This window comes from Amblyomma maculatum, chromosome 3, assembly GCF_055883805.1.
Source record: "Amblyomma maculatum isolate TAMU_Amacu chromosome 3, ASM5588380v1, whole genome shotgun sequence".
NCBI classification, from domain to species: domain Eukaryota; kingdom Metazoa; phylum Arthropoda; class Arachnida; order Ixodida; family Ixodidae; genus Amblyomma; species Amblyomma maculatum.
Genome location: NC_139346.1, coordinates 12544038 through 12561780, shown reverse-complemented (window position 1 = coordinate 12561780; position 17743 = coordinate 12544038). Strand labels below are relative to the sequence as shown.

General features: G+C 44.3%; 1 protein-coding gene across 1 annotated transcript in view; it reads right to left on the bottom strand.

Annotated features, from left to right (window-relative positions):
- LOC146194241 (uncharacterized) overlaps positions 1-17743 on the bottom strand; it is a 390061-nt gene that overhangs the window by 191743 nt on the left and 180575 nt on the right. The gene's annotated exons all lie outside the window — the stretch shown is intronic.

The window sequence follows — 17743 nt, the reverse complement described above, 5'->3', positions numbered from 1 at the left end:
CAATTGAAAAGTTGTCTCCGTTTCTGCACAAACGCACACACTTTCCCTTGAAACGACCTGCAAAGAGTATTCTGGTTCATAAAAGCGGCAGCAGACTGTCTGTATACATGTATAGGTCCATGTCGCTAACTAGCTGCAGCTGCAAGCTAATGCAGCATATCATCAATTGAAAAGTTGTCTCCGTTTCTGCACAAACGCACACTTTTCCTTGAAACTACGTGCAAAGAGTATTCTGGTTCATAAAAGCGGCAGCACACTGTCTGTATACATGTATAGGTCCATGTCGCTAACTAGCTGCGGCTGCAAGCTAATGCAGCATATCATCAATTGAAAAGTTGTCTCCGTTTCTGCACAAACGCACACACTTTCCCTTGAAACTACGTGCAAAGAGTGTTCTGGTTCATAAAAGCGGCAGCACACTGTCTGTATACATGTATAGGTCCATGTCGCTAACTAGCTGCGGCTGCAAGCTAATGCAGCATATCATCAATTGAAAAGTTGTCTCCGTTTCTGCACAAACGCACACACTTTCCCTTGAAACTACGTGCAAAGAGTGTTCTGGTTCATAAAAGCGGCAGCACACTGTCTGTATACATGTATAGGTCCATGTCGCTAACTAGCTGCGGCTGCAAGCTAATGCAGCATATCATCAATTGAAAAGTTGTCTCCGTTTCTGCACAAACGCACACACTTTCCCTTGAAACGACGTGCAAAGAGTATTCTGGTTCATAAAAGCGGCAGCAGACTGTCTGTATACATGTATAGGTCCATCTCGCTAACTAGCTGCGGCTGCAAGCTAATGCAGCATATCATCAATTGAAAAGTTGCCTCCGTTTCTGCACAAACGCGCACACTTTCCCTTGAAACTGCGTGCAAAGAGTATTCTGATTCATATAAGCGGCAGCAGACTGTCTGCAGACATGTATAGGTCCATCTCGCTAACTAGCTGAGGCTGCAAGCTAATGAGCATATCATCAATTGATAAGTTGTCTCCGTTTCTGCACAAACGCACACACTTTCCCTTGAAACTACGTGCAAAGAGTATTCTGGTTCATAAAAGCGGCAGCAGACTGTCTGTATACATGTATAGGCCCATCTCGCTAACTAGCTGCGGCTGCAAGCTAATTCAGCATATAATCAATAGAAAAGTTGCCTCCGTTTCTGCACAAACGCACACACTTTCCCTTGAAACTACGTGCAAAGAGTATTCCGGTTCATAAAAGCGGCAGCAGACTGTATACATGTATAGGTCCATCTCGCTAACTAGCTGCGGCTGCAAGCTAATGCAGCATATCATCAATTGAAAAGTTGTCTCCGTTTCTGCACAAACGCACACACTTTCCCTTGAAACTACGTGCAAAGAGTGTTCTGGTTCATAAAAGCGGCAGCACACTGTCTGTATACATGTATAGGTCCATGTCGCTAACTAGCTGCGGCTGCAAGCTAATGCAGCATATCATCAATTGAAAAGTTGTCTCCGTTTCTGCACAAACGCACACACTTTCCCTTGAAACTACGTGCAAAGAGTGTTCTGGTTCATAAAAGCGGCAGCACACTGTCTGTATACATGTATAGGTCCATGTCGCTAACTAGCTGCGGCTGCAAGCTAATGCAGCATATCATCAATTGAAAAGTTGTCTCCGTTTCTGCACAAACGCACACACTTTCCCTTGAAACTACGTGCAAAGAGTGTTCTGGTTCATAAAAGCGGCAGCAGACTGTCGGCATACATGTATAGGTCCATCTCGCTAACTAGCTGCGGCTGCAAGCTAATGCAGCATATCATCAATTGAAAAGTTGTCTCCGTTTCTGCACAAACGCACACACTTTCCCTTGAAACGACCTGCAAAGAGTATTCTGGTTCATAAAAGCGGCAGCAGACTGTCGGCATACATGTATAGGTCCATCTCGCTAACTAGCTGCGGCTGCAAGCTAATGCAGCATATCATCAATTGAAAAGTTGTCTCCGTTTCTGCACAAACGCACACACTTTCCCTTGAAACGACCTGCAAAGAGTATTCTGGTTCATAAAAGCGGCAGCAGACTGTCTGTATACATGTATAGGTCCATGTCGCTAACTAGCTGCGGCTGCAAGCTAATGCAGCATATCATCAATTGAAAAGTTGTCTCCGTTTCTGCACAAACGCACACACTTTCCCTTGAAACGACCTGCAAAGAGTATTCTGGTTCATAAAAGCGGCAGCAGACTGTCTGTATACATGTATAGGTCCATGTCGCTAACTAGCTGCGGCTGCAAGCTAATGCAGCATATCATCAATTGAAAAGTTGTCTCCGTTTCTGCACAAACGCACACACTTTCCCTTGAAACGACCTGCAAAGAGTATTCTGGTTCATAAAAGCGGCAGCAGACTGTCTGTATACATGTATAGGTCCATGTCGCTAACTAGCTGCGGCTGCAAGCTAATGCAGCATATCATCAATTGAAAAGTTGTCTCCGTTTCTGCACAAACGCACACACTTTCCCTTGAAACGACCTGCAAAGAGTATTCTGGTTCATAAAAGCGGCAGCAGACTGTCTGTATACATGTATAGGTCCATGTCGCTAACTAGCTGCGGCTGCAAGCTAATGCAGCATATCATCAATTGAAAAGTTGTCTCCGTTTCTGCACAAACGCACACACTTTCCCTTGAAACGACCTGCAAAGAGTATTCTGGTTCATAAAAGCGGCAGCAGACTGTCTGTATACATGTATAGGTCCATGTCGCTAACTAGCTGCGGCTGCAAGCTAATGCAGCATATCATCAATTGAAAAGTTGTCTCCGTTTCTGCACAAACGCACACACTTTCCCTTGAAACGACCTGCAAAGAGTATTCTGGTTCATAAAAGCGGCAGCAGACTGTCTGTATACATGTATAGGTCCATGTCGCTAACTGGCTGCGGCTGCAAGCTAATGCAGCATATCATCAATTGAAAAGTTCTCTCCGTTTCTGCACAAACGCACACACTTTCCCTTGAAACGACCTGCAAAGAGTATTCTGGTTCATAAAAGCGGCAGCAGACTGTCTGTATACATGTATAGGTCCATCTCGCTAACTAGCTGCGGCTGCAAGCTAATGCAGCATATCATCAATTGAAAAGTTGTCTCCGTTTCTGCACAAACGCACACACTTTCCCTTGAAACTACGTGCAAAGAGTGTTCTGGTTCATAAAAGCGGCAGCACACTGTCTGTATACATGTATAGGTCCATGTCGCTAACTAGCTGCGGCTGCAAGCTAATGCAGCATATCATCAATTGAAAAGTTGTCTCCGTTTCTGCACAAACGCACACACTTTCCCTTGAAACGACCTGCAAAGAGTATTCTGGTTCATAAAAGCGGCAGCAGACTGTCGGCATACATGTATAGGTCCATCTCGCTAACTAGCTGCGGCTGCAAGCTAATGCAGCATATCATCAATTGAAAAGTTGTCTCCGTTTCTGCACAAACGCACACACTTTCCCTTGAAACTACGTGCAAAGAGTGTTCTGGTTCATAAAAGCGGCAGCACACTGTCTGTATACATGTATAGGTCCATGTCGCTAACTAGCTGCGGCTGCAAGCTAATGCAGCATATCATCAATTGAAAAGTTGTCTCCGTTTCTGCACAAACGCACACACTTTCCCTTGAAACTACGTGCAAAGAGTGTTCTGGTTCATAAAAGCGGCAGCACACTGTCTGTATACATGTATAGGTCCATGTCGCTAACTAGCTGCGGCTGCAAGCTAATGCAGCATATCATCAATTGAAAAGTTGTCTCCGTTTCTGCACAAACGCACACACTTTCCCTTGAAACGACCTGCAAAGAGTATTCTGGTTCATAAAAGCGGCAGCAGACTGTCGGCATACATGTATAGGTCCATCTCGCTAACTAGCTGCGGCTGCAAGCTAATGCAGCATATCATCAATTGAAAAGTTGTCTCCGTTTCTGCACAAACGCACACACTTTCCCTTGAAACGACCTGCAAAGAGTATTCTGGTTCATAAAAGCGGCAGCAGACTGTCTGTATACATGTATAGGTCCATGTCGCTAACTAGCTGCGGCTGCAAGCTAATGCAGCATATCATCAATTGAAAAGTTGTCTCCGTTTCTGCACAAACGCACACACTTTTCCTTGAAACGACCTGCAAAGAGTATTCTGGTTCATAAAAGCGGCAGCAGACTGTCTGTATACATGTATAGGTCCATGTCGCTAACTAGCTGCGGCTGCAAGCTAATGCAGCATATCATCAATTGAAAAGTTGTCTCCGTTTCTGCACAAACGCACACACTTTCCCTTGAAACGACCTGCAAAGAGTATTCTGGTTCATAAAAGCGGCAGCAGACTGTCTGTATACATGTATAGGTCCATCTCGCTAACTAGCTGCGGCTGCAAGCTAATGCAGCATATCATCAATTGAAAAGTTGTCTCCGTTTCTGCACAAACGCACACACTTTCCCTTGAAACGACCTGCAAAGAGTATTCTGGTTCATAAAAGCGGCAGCAGACTGTCGGCATACATGTATAGGTCCATCTCGCTAACTAGCTGCGGCTGCAAGCTAATGCAGCATATCATCAATTGAAAAGTTGTCTCCGTTTCTGCACAAACGCACACACTTTCCCTTGAAACTACGTGCAAAGAGTGTTCTGGTTCATAAAAGCGGCTGCACACTGTCTGTATACATGTATAGGTCCATGTCGCTAACTAGCTGCGGCTGCAAGCTAATGCAGCATATCATCAATTGAAAAGTTGTCTCCGTTTCTGCACAAACGCACACACTTTCCCTTGAAACTACGTGCAAAGAGTGTTCTGGTTCATAAAAGCGGCAGCACACTGTCTGTATACATGTATAGGTCCATGTCGCTAACTAGCTGCGGCTGCAAGCTAATGCAGCATATCATCAATTGAAAAGTTGTCTCCGTTTCTGCACAAACGCACACACTTTCCCTTGAAACGACCTGCAAAGAGTATTCTGGTTCATAAAAGCGGCAGCACACTGTCTGTATACATGTATAGGTTCATCTCGCTAACTAGCTGCGGCTGCAAGCTAATGCAGCATATCATCAATTGAAAAGTTGTCTCCGTTTCTGCACAAACGCACACACTTTTCCTTGAAACTACGTGCAAAGAGTATTCTGGTTCATAAAAGCGGCAGCACACTGTCTGTATACATGTATAGGTCCATGTCGCTAACTAGCTGCGGCTGCAAGCTAATGCAGCATATCATCAATTGAAAAGTTGTCTCCGTTTCTGCACAAACGCACACACTTTCCCTTGAAACTGCGTGCAAAGAGTATTCTGATTCATATAAGCGGCAGCAGACTGTCTGCAGACATGTATAGGTCCATCTCGCTAACTAGCTGAGGCTGCAAGCTAATGAGCATATCATCAATTGAAAAGTTGTCTCCGTTTCTGCACAAACGCACACACTTTCCCTTGAAACTACGTGCAAAGAGTATTTCGGTTCATAAAAGCGGAAGCAGACTGTCTGTATACATGTATAGGTCCATCTCGCTAACTAGCTGCGGCTGCAAGCGAATTCAGCATATCAATTGAATAGTCTCCGTTTCTGCACAAACGCACACACTTTCCCTTGAAACTACGTGCAAAGAGTGTTCTGGTTCATAAAAGCGGCAGCAGACTGTCTGTATACATGTATAGGTCCATCTCGCTAACTAGCTGCGGCTGCAAGCTAATACAGCATATCATCAATTGAAAAGTTGTCTCCGTTTCTGCACAAACGCACACACTTTCCCTTGAAACTACGTGCAAAGAGTATTCTGGTTCATAAAAGCGGCAGCAGACTGTCTGTATGCATGTATAGGCCCATCTCGCTAACTAGCTGCGGCTGCAAGCTAATGCAGCATATAATCAATAGAAAAGTTGTCTCCGTTTCTGCACAAACGCACACACTTTCCATTGAAACTACGTGCAAAGAGTATTCCGGTTCATTGAAGCGGCAGCAGACTGTCTGTATACATGTATAGGTCCATCTCGCTAACTAGCTGCGGCTGCAAGCTAATGCAGCGTATAATCAATAGAAAAGTTGTCTCTGTTTCTGCACAAACGCACACACTTTCCCTTGAAGCTACGTGCAAAGAGTATTCTGGTTCATAAAAGCGGAAGCAGACTATCTGTATACATGTATAGGTCCATCTCGCTAACTAGCTGCGGCTGCAAGCTAATGCAGCATATCATCAATTGAAAAGTTGTCTCCGTTTCTGCACAAACGCACACACTTTCCCTTGAAACTACGTGCAAAGAGTATTCCGGTTCATAAAAGCGGCAGCAGACTGTCTGTATACATGTATAGGTCCATCTCGCTAACTAGCTGCGGCTGCAAGCTAATGCAGCATATCATCAATAGAAAAGTTGTCTCCGTTTCTGCACAAACGCACACACTTTCCCTTGAAACTACGTGCAAAGAGTATTCCGGTTCATAAAAGCGGCAGCAGACTGTCTGTATACATGTATAGGTCCATCTCGCTAACTAGCTGCGGCTACAAGCTAATGCAGCATATAATCAATTGAAAAGTCTCCGTTTCTGCACAAACACACACACTTTCCCCCGAAACTACGTGAAAAGAGTATTGTGGTTCATAAAACCGGCAGCAGACTGTCTGTATACATGTATAGGTCCATCTCGCTAACTAGCTGCGGCTGCAAGCTAATGCAGCATATCATCAATTGAAAAGTTGCCTCCGTTTCTGCACAAACGCACACACTTTCCCTTGAAACTACGTGCAAAGAGTATTCTGGTTCATAAAAGCGGCAGCAGACTGTCTGTATACATGTATAGGTCCATCTCGCCAACTAGCTGCGGCTGCAAGCTACTTCAGCATATAATCATTAGAAAAGGTGTTTCCGTTTCTGCACAAACGCACACACTTTCCCTTGAAACTACGTGCAAAGAGTATTCTGGTTCATGAAAGCGGCAGCAGACTGTCTGCATACATGTATAGGTCCATCTCGCTAACTAGCTGCTACTGCAAGCTAATGCAGCATATAATCAATAGAAAAGTTGTCTCCGTTTCTGCACAAACGCACACACTTTCCCTCGAAACTACGTGCAAAGAGTATTCTGGTTCATAAATGCGGCAGCAGACTGTCTGTATAAATGTATAGGTCCATCTCGCTAACTAGCTGCGGCTGCAAGCTAATGCAGCATATAATCAATAAAAAAGTTGTCTCTGTTTCTGCACAAACGCACACACTTTCCCTTGAAACTACGTGCAAAGAGTATTCTGGTTCATAAAAGCTGCAGCAGACTGTCTGTATACATGTATAGGTCCATCTCGCTAACTAGCTGCGGCTGCAAGCTAATGCAGCATATAATCAATAGAAAAGTTGTCTCCGTTTCTGCACAAACGCACACACTTTCCCTTGAAACTACGTGCAAAGAGTATTCTGGTTCATAAAAGCGGCAGCAGACTGTCTGTATACATGTATAGGTCCATCTCTCTAAATAGCTGCGGCTGCAAGCTAATTCAGCATATAATCAATAGAAAAGTTGTCTCCGTTTCTGCACAAACGCACACACTTTCCCTTGAAACTACGTGCAAAGAGTATTCTGGTTCATAAAAGCGGAAGCAGACTATCTGTATACATGTATAGGTCCATCTCGCTAACTAGCTGCGGCTGCAAGCTAATGCAGCATATCATCAATTGAAAAGTTGTCTCCGTTTCTGCACAAACGCACACACTTTCCCTTGAAACTACGTGCAAAGAGTATTTCGGTTCATAAAAGCGGCAGCAGACTGTCTGTATACATGTATAGGTCCATCTCGCTAACTAGCTGCGGCTGCAAGCGAATGCAGCATATCATCAATTGAAAAGTTGTCTCCGTTTCTGCACAAACGCACACACTTTCCCTTGAAACTACGTGCAAAGAGTGTTCTGGTTCATAAAAGCGGCAGCAGACTGTCTGTATACATGTATAGGTCCATCTCGCTAACTAGCTGCGGCTGCAAGCTAATACAGCATATCATCAATTGAAAAGTTGTCTCCGTTTCTGCACAAACGCACACACTTTCCCTTGAAACTACGTGCAAAGAGTATTCTGGTTCATAAAAGCGGCAGCAGATTGTCTGTATACATGTATAGGCCCATCTCGCTAACTAGCTGCGGCTGCAAGCTAATGCAGCATATAATCAATAGAAAAGTTGTCTCCGTTTCTGCACAAACGCACACACTTTCCATTGAAACTACGTGCAAAGAGTATTCCGGTTCATTGAAGCGGCAGCAGACTGTCTGTATACATGTATAGGTCCATCTCGCTAACTAGCTGCGGCTGCAAGCTAATGCAGCGTATAATCAATAGAAAAGTTGTCTCTGTTTCTGCACAAACGCACACACTTTCCCTTGAAGCTACGTGTAAAGAGTATTCTGGTTCATAAAAGCGGCAGCAGACTGTCTGTATACATGTATAGGTCCATCTCACTAACTAGCTGCGTCTGCAAGCTTATGCAGCATATCATTAATTGAAAAGTTGCCTCCGTTTCTGCACAAACGCACACACTTTCCCTTGAAACTACGTGCAAAGAGTATTCTGGTTCACAAAAGCGGCAGCAGACTGTCTGTATACATGTATAGGTCCATCTCGCCAACTAGCTGCGGCTGCAAGCTAATGCAGCATATCATCAATTGAAAAGTTGTCTCCGTTTCTGCACAAACGCACACACTTTCCCTTGAAACTACGTGCAAAGAGTATTTCGGTTCATAAAAGCGGCAGCAGACTGTCTGTATACATGTATAGGTCCATCTCGCTAACTAGCTGCGGCTGCAAGCGAATGCAGCATATCATCAATTGAAAAGTTGTCTCTGTTTCTGCACAAACGCACACACTTTCCCTTGAAACTACGTGCAAAGAGTGTTCTGGTTCATAAAAGCGGCAGCAGACTGTCTGTATACATGTATAGGTCCATCTCGTTAACTAGCTGCGGCTGCAAGCTAATACAGCATATCATCAATTGAAAAGTTGTCTCCGTTTCTGCACAAACGCACACACTTTCCCTTGAAACTACGTGCAAAGAGTATTCTGGTTCATAAAAGCGGCAGCAGACTGTCTGTATACATGTATAGGCCCATCTCGCTAACTAGCTGCGGCTGCAAGCTAATGCAGCATATCATCAATAGAAAAGTTGTCTCCGTTTCTGCACAAACGCACACACGTTCCCTTGAAACTACGTGCAAAGAGTATTCCGGTTCATAAAAGCGGCAGCAGACTGTCTTTATACATGTATAGGTCCATCTCGCTAACTAGCTGCGGCTACAAGCTAATGCAGCATATAATCAATTGAAAAGTTGTCTCCGTTTCTGCACAAACACACGCACTTTCCCCTGAAACTACGTGAAAAGAGTATTGTGGTTCATAAAACCGGCAGCAGACTGTCTGTATACATGTATAGGCCCATCTCGCTAACTAGCTGCGGCTGCAAGCTAATGCAGCATATAATCAATAGAAAAGTTGTCTCCGTTTCTGCACAAACGCACACACTTTCCATTGAAACTACGTGCAAAGAGTATTCCGGTTCATTGAAGCGGCAGCAGACTGTCTGTATACATGTATAGGTCCATCTCGCTAACTAGCTGCGGCTGCAAGCTAATGCAGCGTATAATCAATAGAAAAGTTGTCTCTGTTTCTGCACAAACGCACACACTTTCCCTTGAAGCTACGTGTAAAGAGTATTCTGGTTCATAAAAGCGGCAGCAGACTGTCTGTATACATGTATAGGTCCATCTCACTAACTAGCTGCGTCTGCAAGCTTATGCAGCATATCATTAATTGAAAAGTTGCCTCCGTTTCTGCACAAACGCACACACTTTCCCTTGAAACTACGTGCAAAGAGTATTCTGGTTCACAAAAGCGGCAGCAGACTGTCTGTATACATGTATAGGTCCATCTCGCCAACTAGCTGCGGCTGCAAGCTAATGCAGCATATCATCAATTGAAAAGTTGTCTCCGTTTCTGCACAAACGCACACACTTTCCCTTGAAACTACGTGCAAAGAGTATTTCGGTTCATAAAAGCGGCAGCAGACTGTCTGTATACATGTATAGGTCCATCTCGCTAACTAGCTGCGGCTGCAAGCGAATGCAGCATATCATCAATTGAAAAGTTGTCTCTGTTTCTGCACAAACGCACACACTTTCCCTTGAAACTACGTGCAAAGAGTGTTCTGGTTCATAAAAGCGGCAGCAGACTGTCTGTATACATGTATAGGTCCATCTCGTTAACTAGCTGCGGCTGCAAGCTAATACAGCATATCATCAATTGAAAAGTTGTCTCCGTTTCTGCACAAACGCACACACTTTCCCTTGAAACTACGTGCAAAGAGTATTCTGGTTCATAAAAGCGGCAGCAGACTGTCTGTATACATGTATAGGCCCATCTCGCTAACTAGCTGCGGCTGCAAGCTAATGCAGCATATCATCAATAGAAAAGTTGTCTCCGTTTCTGCACAAACGCACACACGTTCCCTTGAAACTACGTGCAAAGAGTATTCCGGTTCATAAAAGCGGCAGCAGACTGTCTGTATACATGTATAGGTCCATCTCGCTAACTAGCTGCGGCTACAAGCTAATGCAGCATATAATCAATTGAAAAGTTGTCTCCGTTTCTGCACAAACACACGCACTTTCCCCTGAAACTACGTGAAAAGAGTATTGTGGTTCATAAAACCGGCAGCAGACTGTCTGTATACATGTATAGGTCCATCTCACTAACTAGCTGCGGCTGCAAGCTTCTTCAGCATATAATCAATAGAAAAGGTGTCTCCGTTTCTGCACAAACGCACACACTTTCCCTTGAAGCTACGTGCAAAGAGTATTCTGGTTCATAAAAGCGGAAGCAGACTATCTGTATACATGTATAGGTCCATCTCGCTAACTAGCTGCGGCTGCAAGCTAATGCAGCATATCATCAATTGAAAAGTTGTCTCCGTTTCTGCACAAACGCACACACTTTCCCTTGAAACTACGTGCAAAGAGTATTCCGGTTCATAAAAGCGGCAGCAGACTGTCTGTATACATGTATAGGTCCATCTCGCTAACTAGCTGCGGCTGCAAGCTAATGCAGCATATCATCCATAGAAAAGTTGTCTCCGTTTCTGCACAAACGCACACACTTTCCCTTGAAACTACGTGCAAAGAGTATTCCGGTTCATAAAAGCGGCAGCAGACTGTCTGTATACATGTATAGGTCCATCTCGCTAACTAGCTGCGGCTACAAGCTAATGCAGCATATAATCAATTGAAAAGTCTCCGTTTCTGCACAAACACACACACTTTCCCCTGAAACTACGTGAAAAGAGTATTGTGGTTCATAAAACCGGCAGCAGACTGTCTGTATACATGTATAGGTCCATCTCGCTAACTAGCTGCGGCTGCAAGCTAATGCAGCATATCATCAATTGAAAAGTTGCCTCCGTTTCTGCACAAACGCACACACTTTCCCTTGAAACTACGTGCAAAGAGTATTCTGGTTCATAAAAGCGGCAGCAGACTGTCTGTATACATGTATAGGTCCATCTCGCCAACTAGCTGCGGCTGCAAGCTACTTCAGCATATAATCATTAGAAAAGGTGTTTCCGTTTCTGCACAAACGCACACACTTTCCCTTGAAACTACGTGCAAAGAGTATTCTGGTTTATGAAAGCGGCAGCAGACTGTCTGCATACATGTATAGGTCCATCTCGCTAACTAGCTGCTACTGCAAGCTAATGCAGCATATAATCAATAGAAAAGTTGTCTCCGTTTCTGCACAAACGCACACACTTTCCCTCGAAACTACGTGCAAAGAGTATTCTGGTTCATAAATGCGGCAGCAGACTGTCTGTATAAATGTATAGGTCCATCTCGCTAACTAGCTGCGGCTGCAAGCTAATGCAGCATATAATCAATAAAAAACTTGTCTCTGTTTCTGCACAAACGCACACACTTTCCCTTGAAACTACGTGCAAAGAGTATTCTGGTTCATAAAAGCTGCAGCAGACTGTCTGTATACATGTATAGGTCCATCTCGCTAACTAGCTGCGGCTGCAAGCTAATGCAGCATATAATCAATAGAAAAGTTGTCTCCGTTTCTGCACAAACGCACACACTTTCCCTTGAAACTACGTGCAGAGAGTATTCTGGTTCATAAAAGCGGCAGCAGACTGTCTGTATACATGTATAGGTCCATCTCTCTAAATAGCTGCGGCTGCAAGCTAATTCAGCATATAATCAATAGAAAAGTTGTCTCCGTTTCTGCACAAACGCACACACTTTCCCTTGAAACTACGTGCAAAGAGTATTCTGGTTCATAAAAGCGGAAGCAGACTATCTGTATACATGTATAGGTCCATCTCGCTAACTAGCTGCGGCTGCAAGCTAATGCAGCATATCATCAATTGAAAAGTTGTCTCCGTTTCTGCACAAACGCACACACTTTCCCTTGAAACTACGTGCAAAGAGTATTTCGGTTCATAAAAGCGGCAGCAGACTGTCTGTATACATGTATAGGTCCATCTCGCTAACTAGCTGCGGCTGCAAGCGAATGCAGCATATCATCAATTGAAAAGTTGTCTCCGTTTCTGCACAAACGCACACACTTTCCCTTGAAACTACGTGCAAAGAGTGTTCTGGTTCATAAAAGCGGCAGCAGACTGTCTGTATACATGTATAGGTCCATCTCGCTAACTAGCTGCGGCTGCAAGCTAATACAGCATATCATCAATTGAAAAGTTGTCTCCGTTTCTGCACAAACGCACACACTTTCCCTTGAAACTACGTGCAAAGAGTATTCTGGTTCATAAAAGCGGCAGCAGACTGTCTGTATACATGTATAGGCCCATCTCGCTAACTAGCTGCGGCTGCAAGCTAATGCAGCATATAATCAATAGAAAAGTTGTCTCCGTTTCTGCACAAACGCACACACCTTCCATTGAAACTACGTGCAAAGAGTATTCCGGTTCATTGAAGCGGCAGCAGACTGTCTGTATACATGTATAGGTCCATCTCGCTAACTAGCTGCGGCTGCAAGCTAATGCAGCGTATAATCAATAGAAAAGTTGTCTCTGTTTCTGCACAAACGCACACACTTTCCCTTGAAGCTACGTGCAAAGAGTATTCTGGTTCATAAAAGCGGAAGCAGACTATCTGTATACATGGATAGGTCCATCTCGCTAACTAGCTGCGGCTGCAAGCTAATGCAGCATATCATCAATTGAAAAGTTGTGTCCGTTTCTGCACAAACACACACACTTTCCCCTGAAACTACGTGAAAAGAGTATTGTGGTTTATAAAACCGGCAGCAGACTGTCTGTATACATGTATAGGTCCATCTCACTAACTAGCTGCGTCTGCAAGCTTATGCAGCATATCATCAATTGAAAAGTTGCCTCCGTTTCTGCACAAACGCACACACTTTCCCTTGAAACTACGTGCAAAGAGTATTCTGGTTCACAAAAGCGGCAGCAGACTGTCTGTATACATGTATAGGTCCATCTCGCCAACTAGCTGCGGCTGCAAGCTAATGCAGCATATCATCAATTGAAAAGTTGTCTCCGTTTCTGCACAAACGCACACACTTTCCCTTGAAACTACGTGCAAAGAGTATTTCGGTTCATAAAAGCGGCAGCAGACTGTCTGTATACATGTATAGGTCCATCTCGCTAACTAGCTGCGGCTGCAAGCGAATGCAGCATATCATCAATTGAAAAGTTGTCTCTGTTTCTGCACAAACGCACACACTTTCCCTTGAAACTACGTGCAAAGAGTGTTCTGGTTCATAAAAGCGGCAGCAGACTGTCTGTATACATGTATAGGTCCATCTCGCTAACTAGCTGCGGCTGCAAGCTAATACAGCATATCATCAATTGAAAAGTTGTCTCCGTTTCTGCACAAACGCACACACTTTCCCTTGAAACTACGTGCAAAGAGTATTCTGGTTCATAAAAGCGGCAGCAGACTGTCTGTATACATGTATAGGCCCATCTCGCTAACTAGCTGCGGCTGCAAGCTAATTCAGCATATAATCAATAGAAAAGGTGTCTCCGTTTCTGCACAAACGCACACACTTTCCCTTGAAACTACGTGCAAAGAGTATTCCGGTTCATTGAAGCGGCAGCAGACTGTCTGTATACATGTATAGGTCCATCTCGCTAACTAGCTGCGGCTGCAAGCTAATGCAGCATATAATCAATAGAAAAGTTGTCTCTGTTTCTGCACAAACGCACACACTTTCCCTTGAAGCTACGTGCAAAGTGTATTCTGGTTCATAAAAGCGGAAGCAGACTATCTGTATACATGTATAGGTCCATCTCGCTAACTAGCTGCAGCTGCAAGCTAATGCAGCATATCATCAATTGAAAAGTTGTCTCCGTTTCTGCACAAACGCACACACTTTCCCTTGAAACTACGTGCAAAGAGTATTCCGGTTCATAAAGGCGGCAGCAGACTGTCTGTATACATGTATAGGTCCATCTCGCTAACTAGCTGCGGCTGCAAGCTAATGCAGCATATCATCAATTGAAAAGTTGCCTCCGTTTCTGCACAAACGCACACACTTTCGCTTGAAACTACGTGCAAAGAGCATTCTGGTTCACAAAAGCGGCAGCAGACTGTCTGTATACATGTATAGGTCCATCTCACTAACTAGCTGCGGCTGCAAGCTAATTTAGCATATAATCAATAGAAAAGGTGTTTCCGTTTCTGCACAAACGCACACACTTTCCCTTGAAACTACGTGCAAAGAGTATTCCGGTTCATTGAAGCGGCAGCAGACTGTCTGTATACATGTATAGGTCCATCTCGCTAACTAGCTGCGGCTGCAAGCTAATGCAGCATATCATCAATTGAAAAGTTGTCTCCGTTTCTGCACAAACGCACACACTTTCCCTTGAAACTACGTGCAAAGAGTGTTCTGGTTCATAAAAGCGGCAGCACACTGTCTGTATACATGTATAGGTCCATGTCGCTAACTAGCTGCGGCTGCAAGCTAATGCAGCATATCATCAATTGAAAAGTTGTCTCCGTTTCTGCACAAACGCACACACTTTCCCTTGAAACGACGTGCAAAGAGTATTCTGGTTCATAAAAGCGGCAGCAGACTGTCTGTATACATGTATAGACCCATCTCGCTAACTAGCTGCGGCTGCAAGCTAATGCAGCATATCATCAATTGAAAAGTTGCCTCCGTTTCTGCACAAACGCGCACACTTTCCCTTGAAACTGCGTGCAAAGAGTATTCTGATTCATATAAGCGGCAGCAGACTGTCTGCAGACATGTATAGGTCCATCTCGCTAACTAGCTGAGGCTGCAAGCTAATGAGCATATCATCAATTGAAAAGTTGTCTCCGTTTCTGCACAAACGCACACACTTTCCCTTGAAACTACGTGCAAAGAGTATTCTGGTTCATAAAAGCGGCAGCAGACTGTCTGTATACATGTATAGGCCCATCTCGCTAACTAGCTGCGGCTGCAAGCTAATTCAGCATATAATCAATAGAAAAGTTGCCTCCGTTTCTGCACAAACGCACACACTTTCCCTTGAAACTACGTGCAAAGAGTATTCCGGTTCATAAAAGCGGCAGCAGACTGTATACATGTATAGGTCCATCTCGCTAACTAGCTGCGGCTGCAAGCTAATGCAGCATATCATCAATTGAAAAGTTGTCTCCGTTTCTGCACAAACGCACACACTTTCCCTTGAAACTACGTGCAAAGAGTGTTCTGGTTCATAAAAGCGGCAGCACACTGTCTGTATACATGTATAGGTCCATGTCGCTAACTAGCTGCGGCTGCAAGCTAATGCAGCATATCATCAATTGAAAAGTTGTCTCCGTTTCTGCACAAACGCACACACTTTCCCTTGAAACGACCTGCAAAGAGTATTCTGGTTCATAAAAGCGGCAGCAGACTGTCTGTATACATGTATAGGTCCATGTCGCTAACTAGCTGCGGCTGCAAGCTAATGCAGCATATCATCAATTGAAAAGTTGTCTCCGTTTCTGCACAAACGCACACACTTTCCCTTGAAACTACGTGCAAAGAGTGTTCTGGTTCATAAAAGCGGCAGCACACTGTCTGTATACATGTATAGGTCCATGTCGCTAACTAGCTGCGGCTGCAAGCTAATGCAGCATATCATCAATTGAAAAGTTGTCTCCGTTTCTGCACAAACGCACACACTTTCCCTTGAAACGACCTGCAAAGAGTATTCTGGTTCATAAAAGCGGCAGCAGACTGTCTGTATACATGTATAGGTCCATGTCGCTAACTAGCTGCGGCTGCAAGCTAATTCAGCATATAATCAATAGAAAAGTTGCCTCCGTTTCTGCACAAACGCACACACTTTCCCTTGAAACTACGTGCAAAGAGTATTCCGGTTCATAAAAGCGGCAGCAGACTGTATACATGTATAGGTCCATCTCGCTAACTAGCTGCGGCTGCAAGCTAATGCAGCATATCATCAATTGAAAAGTTGTCTCCGTTTCTGCACAAACGCACACACTTTCCCTTGAAACTACGTGCAAAGAGTGTTCTGGTTCATAAAAGCGGCAGCACACTGTCTGTATACATGTATAGGTCCATGTCGCTAACTAGCTGCGGCTGCAAGCTAATGCAGCATATCATCAATTGAAAAGTTGTCTCCGTTTCTGCACAAACGCACACACTTTCCCTTGAAACGACCTGCAAAGAGTATTCTGGTTCATAAAAGCGGCAGCAGACTGTCTGTATACATGTATAGGTCCATGTCGCTAACTAGCTGCGGCTGCAAGCTAATGCAGCATATCATCAATTGAAAAGTTGTCTCCGTTTCTGCACAAACGCACACTTTTCCTTGAAACTACGTGCAAAGAGTATTCTGGTTCATAAAAGCGGCAGCACACTGTCTGTATACATGTATAGGTCCATGTCGCTAACTAGCTGCGGCTGCAAGCTAATGCAGCATATCATCAATTGAAAAGTTGTCTCCGTTTCTGCACAAACGCACACACTTTCCCTTGAAACTACGTGCAAAGAGTGTTCTGGTTCATAAAAGCGGCAGCACACTGTCTGTATACATGTATAGGTCCATGTCGCTAACTAGCTGCGGCTGCAAGCTAATGCAGCATATCATCAATTGAAAAGTTGTCTCCGTTTCTGCACAAACGCACACACTTTCCCTTGAAACTACGTGCAAAGAGTGTTCTGGTTCATAAAAGCGGCAGCACACTGTCTGTATACATGTATAGGTCCATGTCGCTAACTAGCTGCGGCTGCAAGCTAATGCAGCATATCATCAATTGAAAAGTTGTCTCCGTTTCTGCACAAACGCACACACTTTCCCTTGAAACGACGTGCAAAGAGTATTCTGGTTCATAAAAGCGGCAGCAGACTGTCTGTATACATGTATAGGTCCATCTCGCTAACTAGCTGCGGCTGCAAGCTAATGCAGCATATCATCAATTGAAAAGTTGCCTCCGTTTCTGCACAAACGCGCACACTTTCCCTTGAAACTGCGTGCAAAGAGTATTCTGATTCATATAAGCGGCAGCAGACTGTCTGCAGACATGTATAGGTCCATCTCGCTAACTAGCTGAGGCTGCAAGCTAATGAGCATATCATCAATTGAAAAGTTGTCTCCGTTTCTGCACAAACGCACACACTTTCCCTTGAAACTACGTGCAAAGAGTATTCTGGTTCATAAAAGCGGCAGCAGACTGTCTGTATACATGTATAGGCCCATCTCGCTAACTAGCTGCGGCTGCAAGCTAATTCAGCATATAATCAATAGAA